General features: G+C 38.5%; 1 protein-coding gene across 3 annotated transcripts in view; it reads right to left on the bottom strand.

Annotated features, from left to right (window-relative positions):
- The window catches only part of PLXDC2 (plexin domain containing 2), a 350,669-nt gene that overhangs the window by 98,313 nt on the left and 233,899 nt on the right, over nucleotides 1-18,457 (bottom strand). The window lies entirely within an intron of this gene.

The following is an 18,457-nucleotide window of genomic DNA, read 5'->3' as shown; positions in this document are numbered from 1 at the left end:
GTAATCCAAGGTCACACAGGAAATCTGTGGCAGAGCAAGGAATTTAACCCAGATCTCCTGAGTGCCAGTCCACATCTTAGCCACCTATCCCATCTCACTTTGTTAAACAGGCTAACTTTCTTCACTAACAATTTTTTCCTGACACCCTTTGACTAAATGCTTGCACAGCATAACTGAATTTCTCAGATATATAGTTTTATATGTTGCACTGTGCAGTGACTAGAGATGGCTGGCTATTTTAAAGACCAACCTACCTGGGCAGTAGCGATTATCACCAAATATTATGAGATAATCTCTTGTTGAAATTATAGAAGACTCGTTCATTCAAAAATTAAAAACCATGTTGGGCAAACCACCAGAAGGCATACTCTAGGAAACATCTCACATTCCCAGGGTTGGATTAGGGGATTAATTGGCTTTGTTTTCTTTTAAAACACAGCTTGCAGTTTCCTAGTTTCAAATGCTGGCAATATTCTCAAACTTGGATGTCTACTGTTCAGCTCCTAAATCTATATTTAGGCCCCTAACTGCAAGTGGCCTGGCTTTCACAGGTTCGCAGAGACAGACAAAACACACCCAAACATCTTTTACAATGTTCGCTTTCACTAACTGGTAGGGAAAAAATAAATTCACTCTGCTTATAAAAAACTGTAATTTTTCTTTCCTCACCTTTTCTTCAAGTGATATTTTAGTCATTTAAAATCTGAACTTTTCAGATGCCCTGTTGCAAATCAATTTTCAGCAAGAATTTTATTCTATCATATGTCTTCTTAGCCTACGAAGGAATCCTATGAGGGAATAGTCACTAAAATGCATTAGTTCAGTTCTTGTGGTCTGCTTCTTAAATGCACTTCTCTTGAGAAGCATTCTGGCTTACTCAGACATTTTAAATATCTATTGTTTCATTCAGCACTTGTGTGCTGATGGTCCTTGAGGTAACACATACATGCCTTTTGTCATATTCTTGTCTAAATCTATATACCTACAATCACACCCCTAATATTCTGAAGACAATATATAAAATGTTGAAAGTCACATTCACGTATCAGATTATCTTTAACACCTTGGACCAAATTCATTCCAGGTGTAACTCCAATGTCCTCATGTGCTTACACACCCTCTCATCCCAGTTCACATTTGCAAACATTACCATCACAACTAATGCTGAGGCAGGTATGACACTGCAAGGGAAAAATTTAATTGTTGAAAATTTAAGTAAATCAATCAAACAACCCAGGTAGTCAGAAACCATCATGCATATTTCTAATTGTTTGCCAGGTACATTTTTCCTCTAGATGAAAGTGGAAAGAGAGAGGGAAGGGTGATGATAATTGGAAACCAGGAAGGCTCTGAACAAAGGTTATTCTAATGAGAACTCCAGTAATGCTTCAGAACAGCTTGGAAAGAAACACAAAGTCAGTTCAAAGCATCCAAGAGATTCAAAGACTGAACCACTGCTGATTTTTTTTTTTTTGTCATTGCCACTAATACTTCAAGTATGTAGCACATATATATATAACTTATTCCTGAAGGGGCTTCCACAGAAATTTGGCATGCAGTGGCTTATACTGTCTGTAAGCCAGTTTTCTGATGGTAGTAATAACTGACTGTCTATTTACTTAGTCAAGGAAGAATTTTCCAGACCTACAATTTCCTGAACTACTTAATCCTCCTTTTGTGGGAAGAGTTTGGAGGGCTCCTTTGGCAAATCTATCTAAAAGGGATAAAGCTAGAAACACAAGAAACTAGCTGCCTCTAAAACATTCAGATTAAATTTATCAAACTCTGTCGTTCAGGATTTTATAAATTATAACAAACAGCTCTATGTAAAACAAGAATAAGTATACACAAAAACTAAAATAAGTACAAGTGACTAGTACAGAAATAAAAAAAGCTAAATCCCATGTAGTATGTGGGTATGCACGTATATACAAACATACAAATGCAAACTGATTGAGAAGTGCATGTTGTGGACCAGCTTTTTAGTTGCATGTGCCAATTTCCAACATTTCTATTACATTTAGAGAAGGCAAAACCAAACTGTGCTGTCTGTTCCACTGGTTGCTCTGCATTCACCCTTGAATTATTTCAGTGGAGTTACTTAAGATTTACACCAGTTGATCCAATGGCAGAATTAGGCACAGTATTGGTTGTCAAACATCAGTGGCAGTCAGGGCCAGCCCTAGATCAAATGGCGCCCCAGGCGAAAGAGCATCTTTGGTATCCCCCCTCATTTTTTAAACTTTTGAATACCTTATTTTTCATTGCATTTGTAGCCCATTACTACATTTATTGCATTTGTAGCCCACTTAGATGTACGATTTGAATGCATGATTTATCCCTGTCATAAAAGATGATAAATTTGCACACTAGGATCTGTAAATCTGTATTTATTCATGCCATATGTAAGCAAATAAATCTTTTTTCTCTCTAAGCTTACAGAAACTTTTTAATTTTAAGAATAATTGAAACGTACTAACATCAAGAAACTGAACTGTGCACCAACATTGGGTGAACCAGTATAACAGCCTTGGAAAGTTAACCCTAGTCCTTTAGTTCAAAAGGTTGCTGGCATCTCATTAAATATGTTCTTTATTAGCTGCTACTTACACTCTTCAAGTCTTAAAAAACAATTACATAATAAAAAAAAGATTCACAATATTGCAGCTAGGCATTCATTTCACTTCATTCTTGTATCTCACTGACTGACTGGCGAGGAAAACGCAGTTCTCAGAAAGTCTTGTACAAAGCTCCCAAACATTCTAGGAGGTTAGTGAAAAATGAATCATCATACGGAATACCTGAAATATTTTACTTTAAACGTTCCGTTTTCCCTTTTGTTGCTAACAACAAAAACAGCACCCTGAGCCTGGTGCCCTTCAAGCCTGGCACCCCAGGCAGTCGCCTGGGTTACCTGCCCCTAAACAGCACCCTGGCCCTGTTGACAGTTTTGCCTCATAAAAAATGTAGAATTTGGCCTTTTTCTCTTTTAGTCATTTTTACTAAGCATGCCAGACACCAGTCACCCAATAAAAGCTTCCTGCATTACTCACCAAACTGAAGGAAATCATAGGATATGGGCTTTATGTAGTGTAAACAACTAAGTCATTTAATAATTAAATAACAATAGCTAGCTCTTACATAGCACTTTTCATCAGTAGATTCCATAGGTCTTTACAAAGGAGGTCAGAATCATTGTCCCCATTTTACAGATTTTGGGGGGGAGACGACGACGGGACGGGACGACACGACACGGACGACACAACAACTGAGGAATGGGGAAGCAAATTGACTTGCCCCAGGTCAACCAGCAAGCCAGTGGCTGAGCCAGGAATAAAACCCACATGTTCTGAGTCCCAGTTCAGTGCTCTATCCACTAGGATACACAGCTTCACCCCTCTTTAGCACCCTTTGTTTCACTGAAGCTATGCCAAAACATAAGATATGCAGGGAAGAAAAAGAATGAAATATTCTGTCTTGGAAATAGTCTCCTTTTTTCTAAGGCCCTGGTTCAGCAATGTACTTAAACATGTGCCTAACTTTATGCATGCGAGTTCATGCACTAACTTCAGTGGGACTTCTCACATGTTCAGGCTTACATTTTGGCACATGCTTAAGTATATTGTTGAATTGGGACCAAAATAAAAAATCTTAGCTCAGCGACTCTCAACATTTCCAGACCACTATACCCCTTTCAGGAGTCTGATTTGTCTTGCATACTCCTAAGTTTCAGCTCACTTAAAAACTACTCGCTTACAAAATCAGACATAAAAATACAAAAGTGTCACAGTTTACTATTACTGAAAAATTGCTCATGTTCTCATTAAAATAAATGGATTGAAATATAAATATTGTACATACATTTCAGTGTATACTATATAGAGCAGTAGAAAAAGTCATTGTCTGTATGAAATTTGAGTTTGTATTGACTTTGCTAGTGCTTTTTATGTAGCCTGTTGTAAAATTAAGCAAATATTTAGATGAATTGATGTACCCCCTGGAAGACCTCTCTGTACCCCTTAAGGGTACAAGTATCCCTGGTTGAGAACCAATGGCTTATATTGTGATTTCCAGGCTACTGTAGAGGAGTGGCTTCAACAAGAGGTGGTATCTAAAAAGCAGTCACAAATCAGACTGAAAGAGTTCAGGAGATGTATTATTGCAAAAAGGTGTTATATGTTTTTCAAAAATATATGCATATGAGAAGAGTCTGAAGGATTCCATTCAGACTACTCATACTTCAGATGCTCAGGTATTATGCTCCAGAACTCCTTTAAAGCTATAGCAAGATGTGGATTTGCAAGGGTTTTGGCCTTGTATATGTTGTTTGTAATGTTTTATGGCATTTATTTGAATGACTGGCATTTACAGGATCGTGTTTGTTTGCAAGCTTATGGTAAGTGTTCAACAAAGTTATTTTATTTGAAGGTGCTTAGAACGCTGGTGGGAAAAGGTGTAATCTGACAACTGAAAAGGTACATTTAATACATACAATAATGCGCTTGGCAATTCTCAGCATTCACAACTTCTCTTAAGTCACTTCCATTGCATTCACTGTATTATTTAGTTATCCGTGGGTGAAAACACAAAACCCTAAAATTGAAGAAGTTACTTGACTGTACAACGCTATCAACAAGAACATCATATGAAATATTCTTTCCACTTTGTGGCACTTGTTCTTTCAAGAGTAAAAGTTTAATGGCTCCAGGTGACAGCAACTAGATAATGTGGAATTTCATTTTGACTTCATTTGACTCCTGTCATTGCTTGTATAGAAGGGCTTTTTAACTTTGTTAGTTCACCTAAACCACTCTTATTAAAAAATAAAGTGTCCTCTTCTATTGCAAACACAAAGCAGTTCATTTGACAGGAATGGGAATGTTATAATCTATTCACAAATATAGACAGAAGAGCATTTTGTGACATTTTCTGAAGGACTCTATAACAAAGTGTAATTGCCTTTCTCTTGTAGCTCTGAAAATGACAAGAACTTGATTGGAGCATTAGATGAAATTCATACTGTACCTCCCAAAATAAAATATACAGCATGTCAAGTGCCTCCACATGGTGATACTTGATCTTGCACCCACTGTACATGTGTATTCACGTTTCAGCGCTATACAAGAGTCGGTTTTATTATCTACAAAGAAAGCCCTAACTGGACGGGTCTGGTTACATTATTAGAGACCACCTCTCCCCTTGTGCAATACTGCAGCCCCTGACATTAGATGAGGTGGGATGGGGCTGTAAAGAGAATGTTGTCTCTGGAGAGGCCTGTTAGCCTGAGAGTGCCTGAATTCACTGACTTCCAGGGCAGGACAAGGTTCATCTGTTTTCCCCTGAGGGGACAGGTTAAATGGCCAGTGAATTAAAGAGGAGGCATTGGGTGTGGGAAGGACAGTTAATGTGGCTACTGGGACACCTGCAAATTCATTTATTTAAAAATATATTAGTACGTGCACCTTGAGCTTGAAGCATATTTAAAAAGAAAATCAAAACAAATACATCACTTTAAACATGCAAAACTCAGATTGCCCTGTCAAGAAAAAGCTCATTTATTATCATTTAACCAGTGTTGAGCAAAACCATATGTTCAAAGCCCTACTAAGACAAAGAGCTGTGGTTATTTAGCTGGAAAAGTAACCATCTGCCAGCAGTGACTGTACAGCAAAAGATTTGGCATGAAAGAGGCTTCCACTGTGCAGAGGCCGAGTTGCTAGTCGAGCATACAGTTAGTTCACTGCAGGTTTATCAGTTACGTTCTAGCAGCACATAAACTAGAAGGAAAATGGCGTAAGCGTTCCTGAAAAAACGAAATAGAGAAAAATCTGTCCCCTCCTCCCCAATAGCCTGAGATACACTTCAGGTGTATGATACACTTCAGGTATGAAGCCCTGATGTCAGCTATGTGATTTTATATTAAAAAATAAGCAGCTATGCTAGCAGAGATGTAATAGCAGATATTCATTCTCACTGTACCATCTTGCAGTGTGCTGTTGAAATGATCTTTTTTCATTTCTCCCCTTTATTTTCCTTATTTAATCAGTGGGAGAGTACACAATCTGTCCTGATCATTTTCATCCAAACCACTGCTAAAACTGCTGCATGCGGCAGAGAGGGGAAGCTGTAAAAGAGACAGCTGAAACTCCAGGATTCTCAGGCTGTTTCTGCCCTGGTCTCAGCATAGTAGAGAGCAATCTGGAGCAGCTATAAACTATGCCAGCTGGTAGAAGCCTACATGGTTCCAACATGGTCCCTGGGCTGTGTCACTGAGGGGGGTGGTTTTATGGCATCTCTCCCGGATCCTGGGGCCACCAGTTTGTCCCTAGCACAAGCCAGAGCCAGCATCAGGGTTACACTAACTTGTGCTGGCTGGTAACAACCCCAAAGGGCAGGAACATTCCAGCCATCATCCACCCTTAGCCTATCTGCTATTCTAGGCGCCATGGGAGGGCTGGCATGGAACTGGCAATGTTGGCTGTACCCATTCTGGAGATTCCCCCATGGCGGGGAAACCATTAAATGCCCAGTTAGTGCCTGATCAAAAACCCACTGTAATCATCTGAAAGACTCTCACTGTCTTACATAGGCTTTGGATCAGGTCCCTTTGCACACAAGGACTGTTGGGACCCATATTCTGATGCTTGGATTTTTTAAAAAACATTTATGTGGCCCAGACTCAGATAAAGTAAAGAGATCACAACAAGATGTAAAGGGAGAAAAAACTGATTAATACACCATCTTGATATCTTTAGCTGCCTGGGTTACTTTTTGTTAATGGACAAAAAAAAAAAGTGAGAGAGACTTGAAACCAGCAGTTATTACAGAGCTTTCTCTCTACCTGTATAAATTGGCAGGATTAAGGATTTTTTCTTATCTTCTGTTTACATATTCTACTATGGGTTCATTAATCTAGACATTGTAGGACTGTAAGCTTTGCCATTAAAAAAAAAGAAATATATCACTCCCCTATTATTCCTGGTACAGAAGAAAGGTGCGTTCTTCTCTTGCTAAATCCTGTTCAGTTACATTTGATGGAATCAATTGTCTCTTAGAAGGACAAAAAAAAAGTAGGCAGGGGTTAATATTGAAAGCAGCACATGGGGCTTTAAACAAACATCTCCTGTTACAGTCAGTGAAGTCTCATGGCTAGAATATTACCCAACCATTTGAAAATCCAGGGACCACTGTATACTGCAATTAATTTTTCATCAGATCAACCTTCCCTTACAGTAAAACGCTCTTTGGGACAACTTCTGGATGTTCACACTTGTAAGTAGGAAGAAGAAAATAAAATAAGCCAGGAAAACACAGGATAAGTCACTACTAGTGTGAGCTAGGCACTGCAGCCTAATTTATTCTGAAAATACTTGGTAAATCAGATCTGCAGTCTTTGCAAAAGTAATTGTGACTAGATTGTGGCAGGGGCCGAAGCCAAACTAGAACACACAGAAATCCATCCAAGTTTATCCTGGCTTACCAATCATGTGGCCATCCATGTCCACAAAATCCGCATAATTTATTCCACCACAAACATGGGCATTCCTAAAAGCAACTGGTTTGTGTGAAGTCTCCAGACAGCACGGTGCTGTTATCTGGGAAAGGTTAGGTCTTGTCTACGTTACTTTCCCCCTCAAATTTAGCACCATAGCTAGCCCTGGTGAAGCTACAGTGGGAGCACTAGTTTAGATGTACCACTCTGGCGTCTAGCCCAGCTCTGAACACAGAGTTACATGGCAAAATATATAAAAACTCTGAAGCCACAAGCATCTTGTCTGCCCTAAAGCTGCCACCATTGTTACAAGTAGTGGAGCTGGACCATTGGTCGGAATGGTGGGAGATTTAGCAGCATTGGTTCCTTAGCCAGAGATAACCATCAGCTGAAGCCAGACATGCTGACAGCTCTGTCCCTTGTTTCCCCTTTGGTATTAGGATGACCACATAGCGAGTGTAAAAAATCGGGATTGGAGAAGGTAATAGATTATCTACATAAAACCAAACCCCTAATATCAGGACGTTCCTATTAATAATCGGGACATCTGGTCATCCTAGGTGTTATACATGTGCAAAGTGCAAGTCTAGAGGGCAACAGTGCTTTCTGTTCAAATGCTGAACTATTTCAAAAACTCCTTCCCACTTCTGTGCTTTTTGTCCAAATGGGTGGGGCAGGAGAAGAGGTGATACGGCTGAATCTGCAGATACTGAGAAGATATCAACATCGATGTATGCACGTGGATAACATTGGTGCCACTGGCAGACAGAATTTGGGTGGTGATTAGCACAGTTGTTTGTACAGACATCTGTACTTCCTTTTTTGAGTACTGTCCCCCTTTGTGAGTCAGAATTTGCTTGTACATTTAATCAAATATATCACGTGCACAGCATGGAAAATACATGGCATGCCTTCTGTAGACTTTGCATAACATTTCCCACATTCTGTAGGTAAAAACATAATATATATTTAAAGCATTTCAATGTTATTTGAAATATACTTTTAAATATATGTTCTGATTCATATAAATGCAATAGGAATTCAGAGTATTTGTACAAGTATATGAGTTAAACCATTAGCTTTCCAAATGGAGCATGCTTGTGGGAACTGAATGACTCTCCATCTAGGTTTTTAAAAGGAAATGTAGAGGAAATATATTTAAAATAATAGTACTTACTGTTAAAAGACTGGAGAGAGTACAAATTAAATTTAAAACAATGTTTCAGATAGGATTTCTGAATGGTTATTTTAATGTTAAACATGACTCAAATCCAGCAAAGTTGCACTGTAGAAAACACACATACAACACATTTGGCACAGGAATTTATTTTTATTGGTTTTAAACAGGCTGTGAAGCTCAGTCTTCTCTGAAATGTTTAAGGTTAAAAGCAAACACTGGATCACAAAATCAGCTTGTTAGATAAAATTGTAAGATTTAAAGGTTTCAAGTTCTGAAAAATGCCACCTCAACCAGTTGGCAAAGGAAAAAGACAGTTTGCTGCAAAAGAATATCAAGGTTCAAGTTTATTTTGCCACCTAAACATGCCACCTACGAAGCATGTGGTTCACTTTTTGTAAACTAAATTATCTTAAAATTTAGGACCTAATAAAACTCAGACAGAATCCTTTTAAAATTCAATAATCCAGGATAAGCCCATTTCAAACTCTTTCAAAAACTATAATAATTGATTTGCAGAAACTTCTCCTGCTGAAACTTCTTTTGACTGCTGAAACCTGCCTAAAAACTCCCAAACACTTCTGTTCCACAAGTGAGATCACAGGTGAAGTATCCTGTCCATGAAAATTTACACCATACTCAACTGATTTCCTTCCTAAAAAACACTATAATCCTTCAAAGCAGTTCTTTCAGCAGTAAAAGACAGATTTGCTGCAACTATTCTAACCTTTTTAGACAAATATTTCCATTAGGTGGGAAGGTATCTGTTTGAAGTCAAGCTATACAGAAATGCTTTCAAATATATTTGGTAGACGGGTTTAATTCTATTCATTTTTAGTATGGAAAAGCATCATTCACAATAAACTTGCTGAGTCTCATCTAGTTGTCGGAGAGGGACCACGGAAGGCTTCAGTAGAGACTTTTACGGTTGATGAATAAGTGATAAGATATAGTTGAGGGAAATATCAGCATCAGCAACAGCACTGCTTACATATTCATTTAACCAGGGTGACAAATATTTTACTGGTGTTCAGTGGTTTAAAATTTAGTTTAGAGATCACTTCACCAAGAAAGAACTTCACTAACTGTCATTTTTTCCTTTGTGTTATGGTATTTTTAATAATTTTCCACAGAACATTTTGAAGCAAAATTAAGAAAATGTGTATGAAACCATTAACCTCCCAAAACATGTCAAAAGTCTAGATTCTAGAAAGAGTTAACATAATTTCTTTCTATACTCTTTTCTACAAAATCACATTAATATCTCCTTATTGCCTCATCAAAGGAAGTCCATTTACACACAAAATTACTTCACACAAAATTTCCTTCACACAAAAATGACTATAAATTGTTGTTAAAATACTATGGTTTTAGAAGGGTGCCATCATCCTTCTAAATACATTAAGATTAGTGTATAGATAAACAAAAGGAGAGCAGCAATTCCAGAGTCCTAAAACAATCTGAGTTAAATAATTGAATAATGAGCTTAGTGCCCACTCTAGATCAGGGAAGAAATAAATAAGAGTCTCTCATGCCCTCTTACATTGCATTGTTCCTGTTTCTCCCTGGTGAAAATGACATATTTTTTTGAAAAAAAACCCTTCATTTTCACATCCACTAGACAGCCTTAAGTGCACAGCCATGATCTTCTCTCAACTTGAAAAGTAGCATATCAGAAAGGGAAAACTCCCAAAGGCATAATTGCATAGCCTTGTCTAATGGGCCAATATTGGAAAAGATTAGCATGAATCTCACTTCTCCTCGACAGAGTTTTGTGGTCTCTCATGTAGAGGTTTGAAAGCCAAGGGGATGAGCTTCTCTGCATTAAAGTTTGTCTCTTTCACCATCAGAAATTGATCCAATAAAAGATATTACCTCATCCACTGTTTCTCTCTAATGTGTCAACACTGAGTTATTTGAGTGAGTTTCTCACGTTGCTGTAATATTCATTACTTTTTTTAAAAAAGTATATATGATATGATACATTGTAATCCATTCTGATGAATATCCCATTTAATTCCGCCAAGGGATTTAGGGGTTTATGTATTATGAAACAGTGCTAGCAGATACTTTTCTTCTGAAATGCCAAAAAGATGGACCTTCTCAAAAAGATGTTTGAACTCACAGGGGTGGGTGAGGAAGTGAGGAAGAATACTGCCAGTGAGGAGACTGTGGCAGGCAACAACCAAACTTCAGTTTTAATTGTAACTGATGTGTCTGTTTGTATGTTTTTAATTACATATTTATAGTCCTTTGAGTTGTGTATATAGAACTTTCACGTTCATGGGAAAACAAGACACAAGGCTATTTAGATTCTAATGACTCATCATTCCTGTCGGATCAGACACTTATTCTCCCAGAGGAGGTACAGAGACAGAATCATAATGATTTGTACTGAAAAACAGTATCTATTCAATGAGAAGCCTTGAAACTTGATGGCTCCTAAATGACTTACACCTCCAGCCTACCAAAGACTTTAGCTTGGTTACTAGATGATCAGAACCAGAGAAAAGCAGAGAAAGGAGGAGAAGGATCACCTCACTCAGGCTGTGCATCTTGGCAGTTGTGCGACTGTAGCTAACTTTGAACCTGCTAAATGTAAAGATGTTAAGATGAGGTTTAAATTTAAAATTTTGGCAGGGAAATAACATTTTATTTATTTTTAAATAGTAAATTTCAGAACAAAAAAGGGAATAGAGAAAAGTTGTTTCATTCTGAATTGAAAAATTTATTTTGGTTTAAAAAAATATATTTTTTTAAAAAATTCAGATTTTTGGTTTTCCCTGTATTTCTCCTTCCCTTTTGTGCCACTGAGTGTACAAGAATTAGCAATATCTAGGGTGTTTTTTCCTCCATTATTTCTCTCTCTTCCACCTCCCCCACTTTTCCCACTCTAACTTTTCAAAAGTTCCTCAACTCAAAGGCCACTGAGTAGCAAGAGGAAAAATGACACATTTGCCCCTCTTTCATTTTTCCCAAATTGGAGAAGTTTTGAAAAGTTACAGAGAGGGAAATAAAATTAAAACAAACAAACACAAAACAAGTAAACTTGTATTAATTGTATTGAGCTCAGTGGCACAACGGAAAAAGATGGCAGATGAAGAAAGTTTGGGTTTTCTTAATCACAATTTTTTTTTAAAAAAAATGAAAAAAATATTCTATTTAGAACCCTGTGAAACAGAAAAATTACTTCTTTGATGAGCCTCAAGTCTGTTTGACAAGGATTTTCAATGCAGAGGATCAGTCCTATTGAATTTACCCTATAACCTTGGCAAAAGCTGGCCATGAAAAAGTTGTACAGGCCACAAGGGAAATAGCAGCTTAATCCTTTCACTAATACTACATTCACAAATGTGTAGAAGGAAAAAAACCATAAAAGAACCATAGAAAAGAAAACAGATGCTAGACAGCATAGTGATAGCTGATTTAGAAATCCCCATTGACTAAATTAAGAACCCTAAACATTCATCTGATTTAGAAACTGAAATAACATAGCACAAGATTCTTTTCTGTTAATAGTGAAGTCCTCCTTTAAGAAGGAATTCAGATGTTGTCTATCATTATTTCCTCCCACTTCCTACCATGGCTGCAGTATGGAGACTGCAATATTATAATCATCTGCAGCTCTTTGTTTGATGGCCATGTTTATTCAGATGATATTCAGAGCTGACCCAGGACAGACAATATGATGTTGCTACAGACAATGAATTCCCTAGCTGGACAACATGACTGCTGGGATGATGGTGAAGGAGGAGATGAAAGGGAGAGGATGCAGGAACTTAAGAGAAAATCCATGCATGACTTGTTTCAGTGAGCGTGGTTTAGTCTATATTGTTGCTCATAAACATCGTATTTCTTCATAACCCTTTTTATTTCTTTTCTTGTCAAGGGTTGGGAGCTATTTGGAATGGAATCCTGACTTCTGGTTTCTCATCTTATACTGAACTTCCCCTACTAACTGTGCTCCTCCTCATGGAAGAAAAATTATCAGCCTTTTCTAAAGAAAAAGTTCTTAAGGGAAAAGCAGTTGGCTCTAGCCCCTGTTCATAACTTTTCACGCTCCATACACTGAGATTAGAGTCGGATGAGCAATTTATAAAAAGTAATTTAATAAATTTAGCCCCCTTTTCTCATTTGAAAATAATTACAGTGAGCACGTGCCGGTTTTCTCCTGAAAGACATCTGGCTACAGTCAATTAAAAACTGGGTAGCCACTGACGGGAGTATGTGTATCAGAATCGGGGGGAGAGAATATACCAGTCTCAGTATTTGGGAACTGGAACTTGGCTGGCAGACAGCACTGAAGTCAGACTTGCCCTAGTGCCATCAGTAATCAGAACTGTTTCTCCTCTCTTGATCTCTCTTCACTTTTCTTGCATTTGATTACATTATAGTACTGTATTAATCAGCACCTCTGAATATATATATACAAGACTGGCAAATAGGTGGTTGGGTATGGGCCCATTTTCCAATTTATTTATTTACCATCTTTTGCTTATTTTTAATATATTTTGCAACATATCTGATCTGTAGAGGGAAAATGTTGAGTAACAGGCCACACTGGTAGCAGTGCTTAGGAAGAATCAGTTCTGTGATGCTGAATGGTGTGTGGTGATTCAGCAAACGGCACTTTTTCCTCTAAGACAGTACTGAATGGAGGTTCCAGAGTGGTGTTTTGATGCAATGTGTGCTGTTAAATTGGGTAATTATGGTATCTTTACATTAATTCCCTCAATAATATTACTTAGATAAGAAAGTCTTCTTCACATCCTATCCTAAACTGCAATGTAGCAGTTCTACTTAACCCCAAATTTGTATAACCCTACTAAAAAGAAAAGGAACAACAATGGTGTCAGAGTACAACCTTGTAGCATATAACAAATTTCAGCCCAGAAGAAACCTTACAACTGAACTTATAACACAAAGACTGGGGTAAATAACAGAAATAGTGAGGTAACCCACCTTGACTACAGTGTAGCAGTGCAGTCATTAACATGAAAAATACAAAAAATACTAAAAAAAAAAAAGAACTTTGAGTCAAATTCAACTTAAGTTCATACAACACACAAACGCTGGTGACTGTGAGCGCAGTTGTGTACACAGAGATATGGAAGGCGAGGAAATTTACCTTCCCCACATCTGAACTCTGTCACTGTTGTAACAGTTGCTTCTCTTTGACCTCAATAAGCTCTGAAAGTCCACTTTTTCAATAACGTCTATGGTCAGAAACTGGGCTCTGAGAGTGTAGGTTGTGGTTCTCTGGGAGAACTAAGTTCATTTAAACTAGAATCCACAAGGCAATGTTTAGAGGCTCATTCACTTCTAATCCTGCAGACCAAACTGCAGGGTTCGCTTTGCAAATCTCTTTGTGAATTGAATTCTGCAAGGTTCTCACAAGCCATACTCATTAACACATTTTAAAACAGGTTAAATCACAGTCTTACTATGGGTATTTACACAGTGGGGTCAGTTGCCTATCTCTGGGTCTGCTGATGCTTATTAGCGCATACTGCTGCTAGCCGTACCACTTGGACTCTTTCGATGAATAAATGTCATCCGAATGGCTCAAAGCACAAGGGATTGTATGCTAAAGCAAGCATGAAACTGGATTTGTATCTTTATGCCTCACTATGATAAAAATGTATGGAAATACAAGTTTTTAATAACTCTTCAAGGCACTTGAAAATGACTGAAAGGGTCACCTTTCATAAATTCAGTGTGCCATGTTATGCAATCTGAAGGAAATTCCAGGCAAGCAGCAGAACAGATGGCAAACATTTTAAATGAGTCTCCGGACAATAATCCAGTGGTTTTAAAAATGAACAGTTAGTGTTTTAGAAACAGCCACAGCAAATAGATTAGCAGATAATTTCCCCTTCTTTCTACAGATCTACTTTCAGACTGAACTAAAGCTAGTTAGCTTTCCAAGGGATTAAGAATGATGTTACAACAACACTCTGTTTCATGGGGTACAAATATCATGCAACACGATTTTCACTCAGATGATAAATGCTGATTATTTAATCATATGGTAAGTTACAAGTAGCAGCAAGATATCTATTGTATATGGTAAGCAAGTACCATGTAATTACAGGGTACATAACCAGTAATTCTCGCCGTTTTAGACAGAGGGGCGGTTACAATGTCTGGGATTTATTGAATGTCATTATCACATGTGTTTATATTCTATTTGTCAAGAAAAAGCCATTTCCACGCAAAAAAAAAAAAAAAAAGATTTGTTCACTAGAACATGGATTAGGGAAATTTAACTGTAGCTGTCATACCCACCTCCCACTCATCCAAAAAGACAGCAGTTGTGGCAGACTGGCTAGCAGACTATTGTGAATGCAGGAAGTCATCAATGGGCACTACTTCAGTTGACAGCTATAAAGGTCTAACAATACCATAAGGCATTTCACCATATAATGGTGATAAATGTTCAGGTACGGCATAGTATACAGTATGCAGCTTGTTCCTTATGAAACTTAAGCTTTGCAAAAGCAAGGACAATTTTTCACACATAAGCTTTTCTGTTCTCCTTCGGGTGATTTTGCAAACCCAATATTTATCAGAAAAGCTCAGGATAATGGCTATTTTTCAGATCAAAATACACAAAAAGCATGAAGAAGCGAGCAAATTTCACTTGAAATTTCAGCATTCAAGATGTGGAGTGGCAGTTGTCCATGTTCTGCTTTTTTTTTTTTTTTTTTTTTTTAAGAAGAAATCTCTACAAGATCAAATTCATGAAATATGCAATAACAGGTACCTGGACACAACTGCTTTCATGCACCACCTGCACCAGAGTGGCCCTGTTATCGGAGGCCACGAACCCTAGGGGAGAGAAAGGAGCTACTATCGTATCTATTACTTCTTTTAGCTTGTGTAACAAAGTACATGCAGTATATGATTTCCTGAAATGGCATTTGCATCCAGATTGGTATCTTCCTGGAAGCTGCTGCAGAGCAGGAAGTACCACCATCCTTCTCCCTGTCCAAGTTCTATGCCCCAAAGTTTGCACACTCACGTGTAGTCATCAGCTTGACAAGTGATTTATGCCTGTTGTGAAACGAATTGTCTTTTCCACATGTCTCAGCAAGTCCAAGACTCTGTCAGTAAAATGAGACAGAATTTCTGTGAATCTGGGATTAAGCCCGAGGCCTGTGGAATACGTAGGTCAGGGAAAGAGCAGAGAGACATCAGCAGAGTCACTCCATAAAACACACCACCAGAAAACAGGCTTAAAAGAGCAGAAAGAGTTTAAATAAGGAAGTGTACACTGTTGCACGCCCAGAACACCAGCAGTAGGCATAGACCATCAGTCTTGTCTCTGAACAAAGTTTCACTGTGTTAAACGGTAGCATCACTGACTCTGGCTTGTATTCGACACACTGACAATCACAGGAATTAAGAGAAACAGCAGATAAGTAGGTCACATATCTAACAGTATATCAACAGTACCATCAGATCTCCATCATTGTTACCAAGTAGACCCTAACTGTTCTCTTAGGCTGTACACCAGCATCCTCATCTATTTTTACAGAAAATGAGATATAGGACAAATCCTTCTCTCCAAATTCATCAGCACCAGCAGCACCCCCCGTATGGGCCACTATCTCTCGCAAGCGTTTCTCCATCTATGATTGCTTTTGCTTGGTATTTCTAGTTAAGTCTTGTTAGTCTGAATTATATATTTCAATGGCAGCTCTCAAAGATCTGCAGGCAGATTGCTCGGCTGGCCATTGCAGAAGGAGCTATATTGCAATAATTGAATATGGCTCCTTTGACATGGCTCCAACTCCATAACATTACCTTTTACTATATTTCTTTAAAGAGAAAACCTTCCCTTTTGTGAATGCAGAGCCACCCCTGCTGCTCAGTTCCTTCTCTTTCCCAGAGTTTGCAATTCTTGCTCAGGTCTCTTGAAGTCCATGGGAGTTGGCCTGAGTAAAGCTTGAAGGGTCTGGCTCTTTTCGAGAAATGCCAATATGCAGCAACCCAGTCCTCTGATCTTTTGTATTCCAGCTTCCAAGACAGTAGTCAAGTTCATACAAATACATGCCACTCCATGTTCTACCCAGAGAGAATTCCATCTCTCCCTAACACCCATGAGTAAACAGGCTTTCTGCAGTGGGTTCACCAAAGAGAATAAGTGGCAATGCTTGGCAATACACTAGGTCCCTATAGAAAGAAATATTGGTGTTCTTCTTCTAACTACATTGTCACATCTCTTTCATTCATATTGCCATGACTCTCCATTCAGGCTACCTTTTACTAGATTTGCTTATTTGTCTTCAGCAGTGCAGCACTGAAGCATACATTTTCTTAGAGAATATAAGTGATCACAGTCATCACAATTCTCATGAAAGCCTAGTGAAGATTTAATTTTTCTTGCATAAACACAGGATCTTAAAAAAAGGAGAGATTTTTCAGGTCCTTTTCAGGAATTAAATCAATTCAGCTGCTTCTGTATGAGACTATAGACATCAAGCAAACAAACTATGAGCCACACAGAAACCTAGCAAAGGACTGGAGCCAACTATATGCTATGTGCTTCCCAAACACTTCAGGAGGATCACCCTACATTGATGAGGTCAAAATCTATTCAGAACACTAGATTTTATTTTGCTTAACTGGTCCATACAAGAGTATTTCTGGGTAGGTAAAAGGGAATTATACTCTTTGCTTACACTGGAGTTGGATGGCCTTTGTGAAGAAATTTAGAAATACACAGGAATTTTCAAAGGGACATCTCTATAGGGTTTGAGTGTACAGCTCTAGCATCAGATAACAAAGGGAATTTTCAAAGCTGAACAGGGGTGATATGTATTCCTGGATTATTTGATCTCACTATGGGTTCCCCTGTTTTCTGGATGCTCAAACTCAGCTGGGATTGTCAAACCTCACTATTACATGGTACTATGAGCTCCAGAAAACCGCCCCCTCCATGCTCCAGGCTCTTCAGCAGTTCTCTCACAGGGCATCTTTGTCCAGCGAAGACAGGACGTTGACTTCACCAGCACTGAGAACTGATATGAAAGCCTCAGAAATAGACAAAGGAGAGGGTAATGCTTAGAGTTGTTCACATTCTGTGCTTGAAGTGGAACTTGAAGCACATAAGGGGCAGTTTCTACACACTAGAGCCAACCTATTTTAAAAGCTTGGTCAAGGTTTGTACAGTAATATGGGCCTTCAACTACAGCGTCAAGTAGGAGCTGGGCAGTTAGGGGATTTGCAAAGCTGGCATTCAGTGCCTGAATACACAGTGCTTGGTGGGATACTCAAAATGTCCATGCAAATTTCCTAGGTGCTCTGCCTCAAAGGTGTGTGTGGCATGATGTGCATGGCGTTTTCTGGTCTCCGTGTGGACTGTTTTTCAGAACATAAAGACCTCACAGATGTTACTTCTGAGAGGTTGATGCTTGAACCTCTGAACCGGTTCTTCCAGTTCTTCTCTGACCCAACTAACTTTTGAGCAGCTGGAGCAACCTTTGAGTGAAAATACTGATTGCACACTCAAGACTAAGCCTGCTCTGCCCCACTCGAGTGCCCAAACCTGGGATCCTGGACATGACCAAACATCAGCTCTGAATATCCCCTGGGCTCTGACTCTCTGCATAGGGCTCAAATGCCTATTTGTACCTGCTCCAACTTTTAAAAGCTTTGCCTGAAGTGAAATCAAACAGGAAATCTGCTTCTCCAGGGCTTTTGGTATAAATATGTTACACAGATTACAATTTTCCCTTTTCACCTCCACAGGAAGCAGCAGTGGTTTCACATGCAAATAGATC

The sequence above is a fragment of the Emydura macquarii genome, unplaced genomic scaffold (genome assembly GCF_026122565.2).
Source record: "Emydura macquarii macquarii isolate MOO-44397 ecotype Brisbane River unplaced genomic scaffold, CSIRO-AGI_Emac_v2 contig_2422, whole genome shotgun sequence".
NCBI lineage: Eukaryota > Metazoa > Chordata > Testudines > Chelidae > Emydura > Emydura macquarii.
This window is presented reverse-complemented; position numbering and strand designations above follow the sequence as displayed.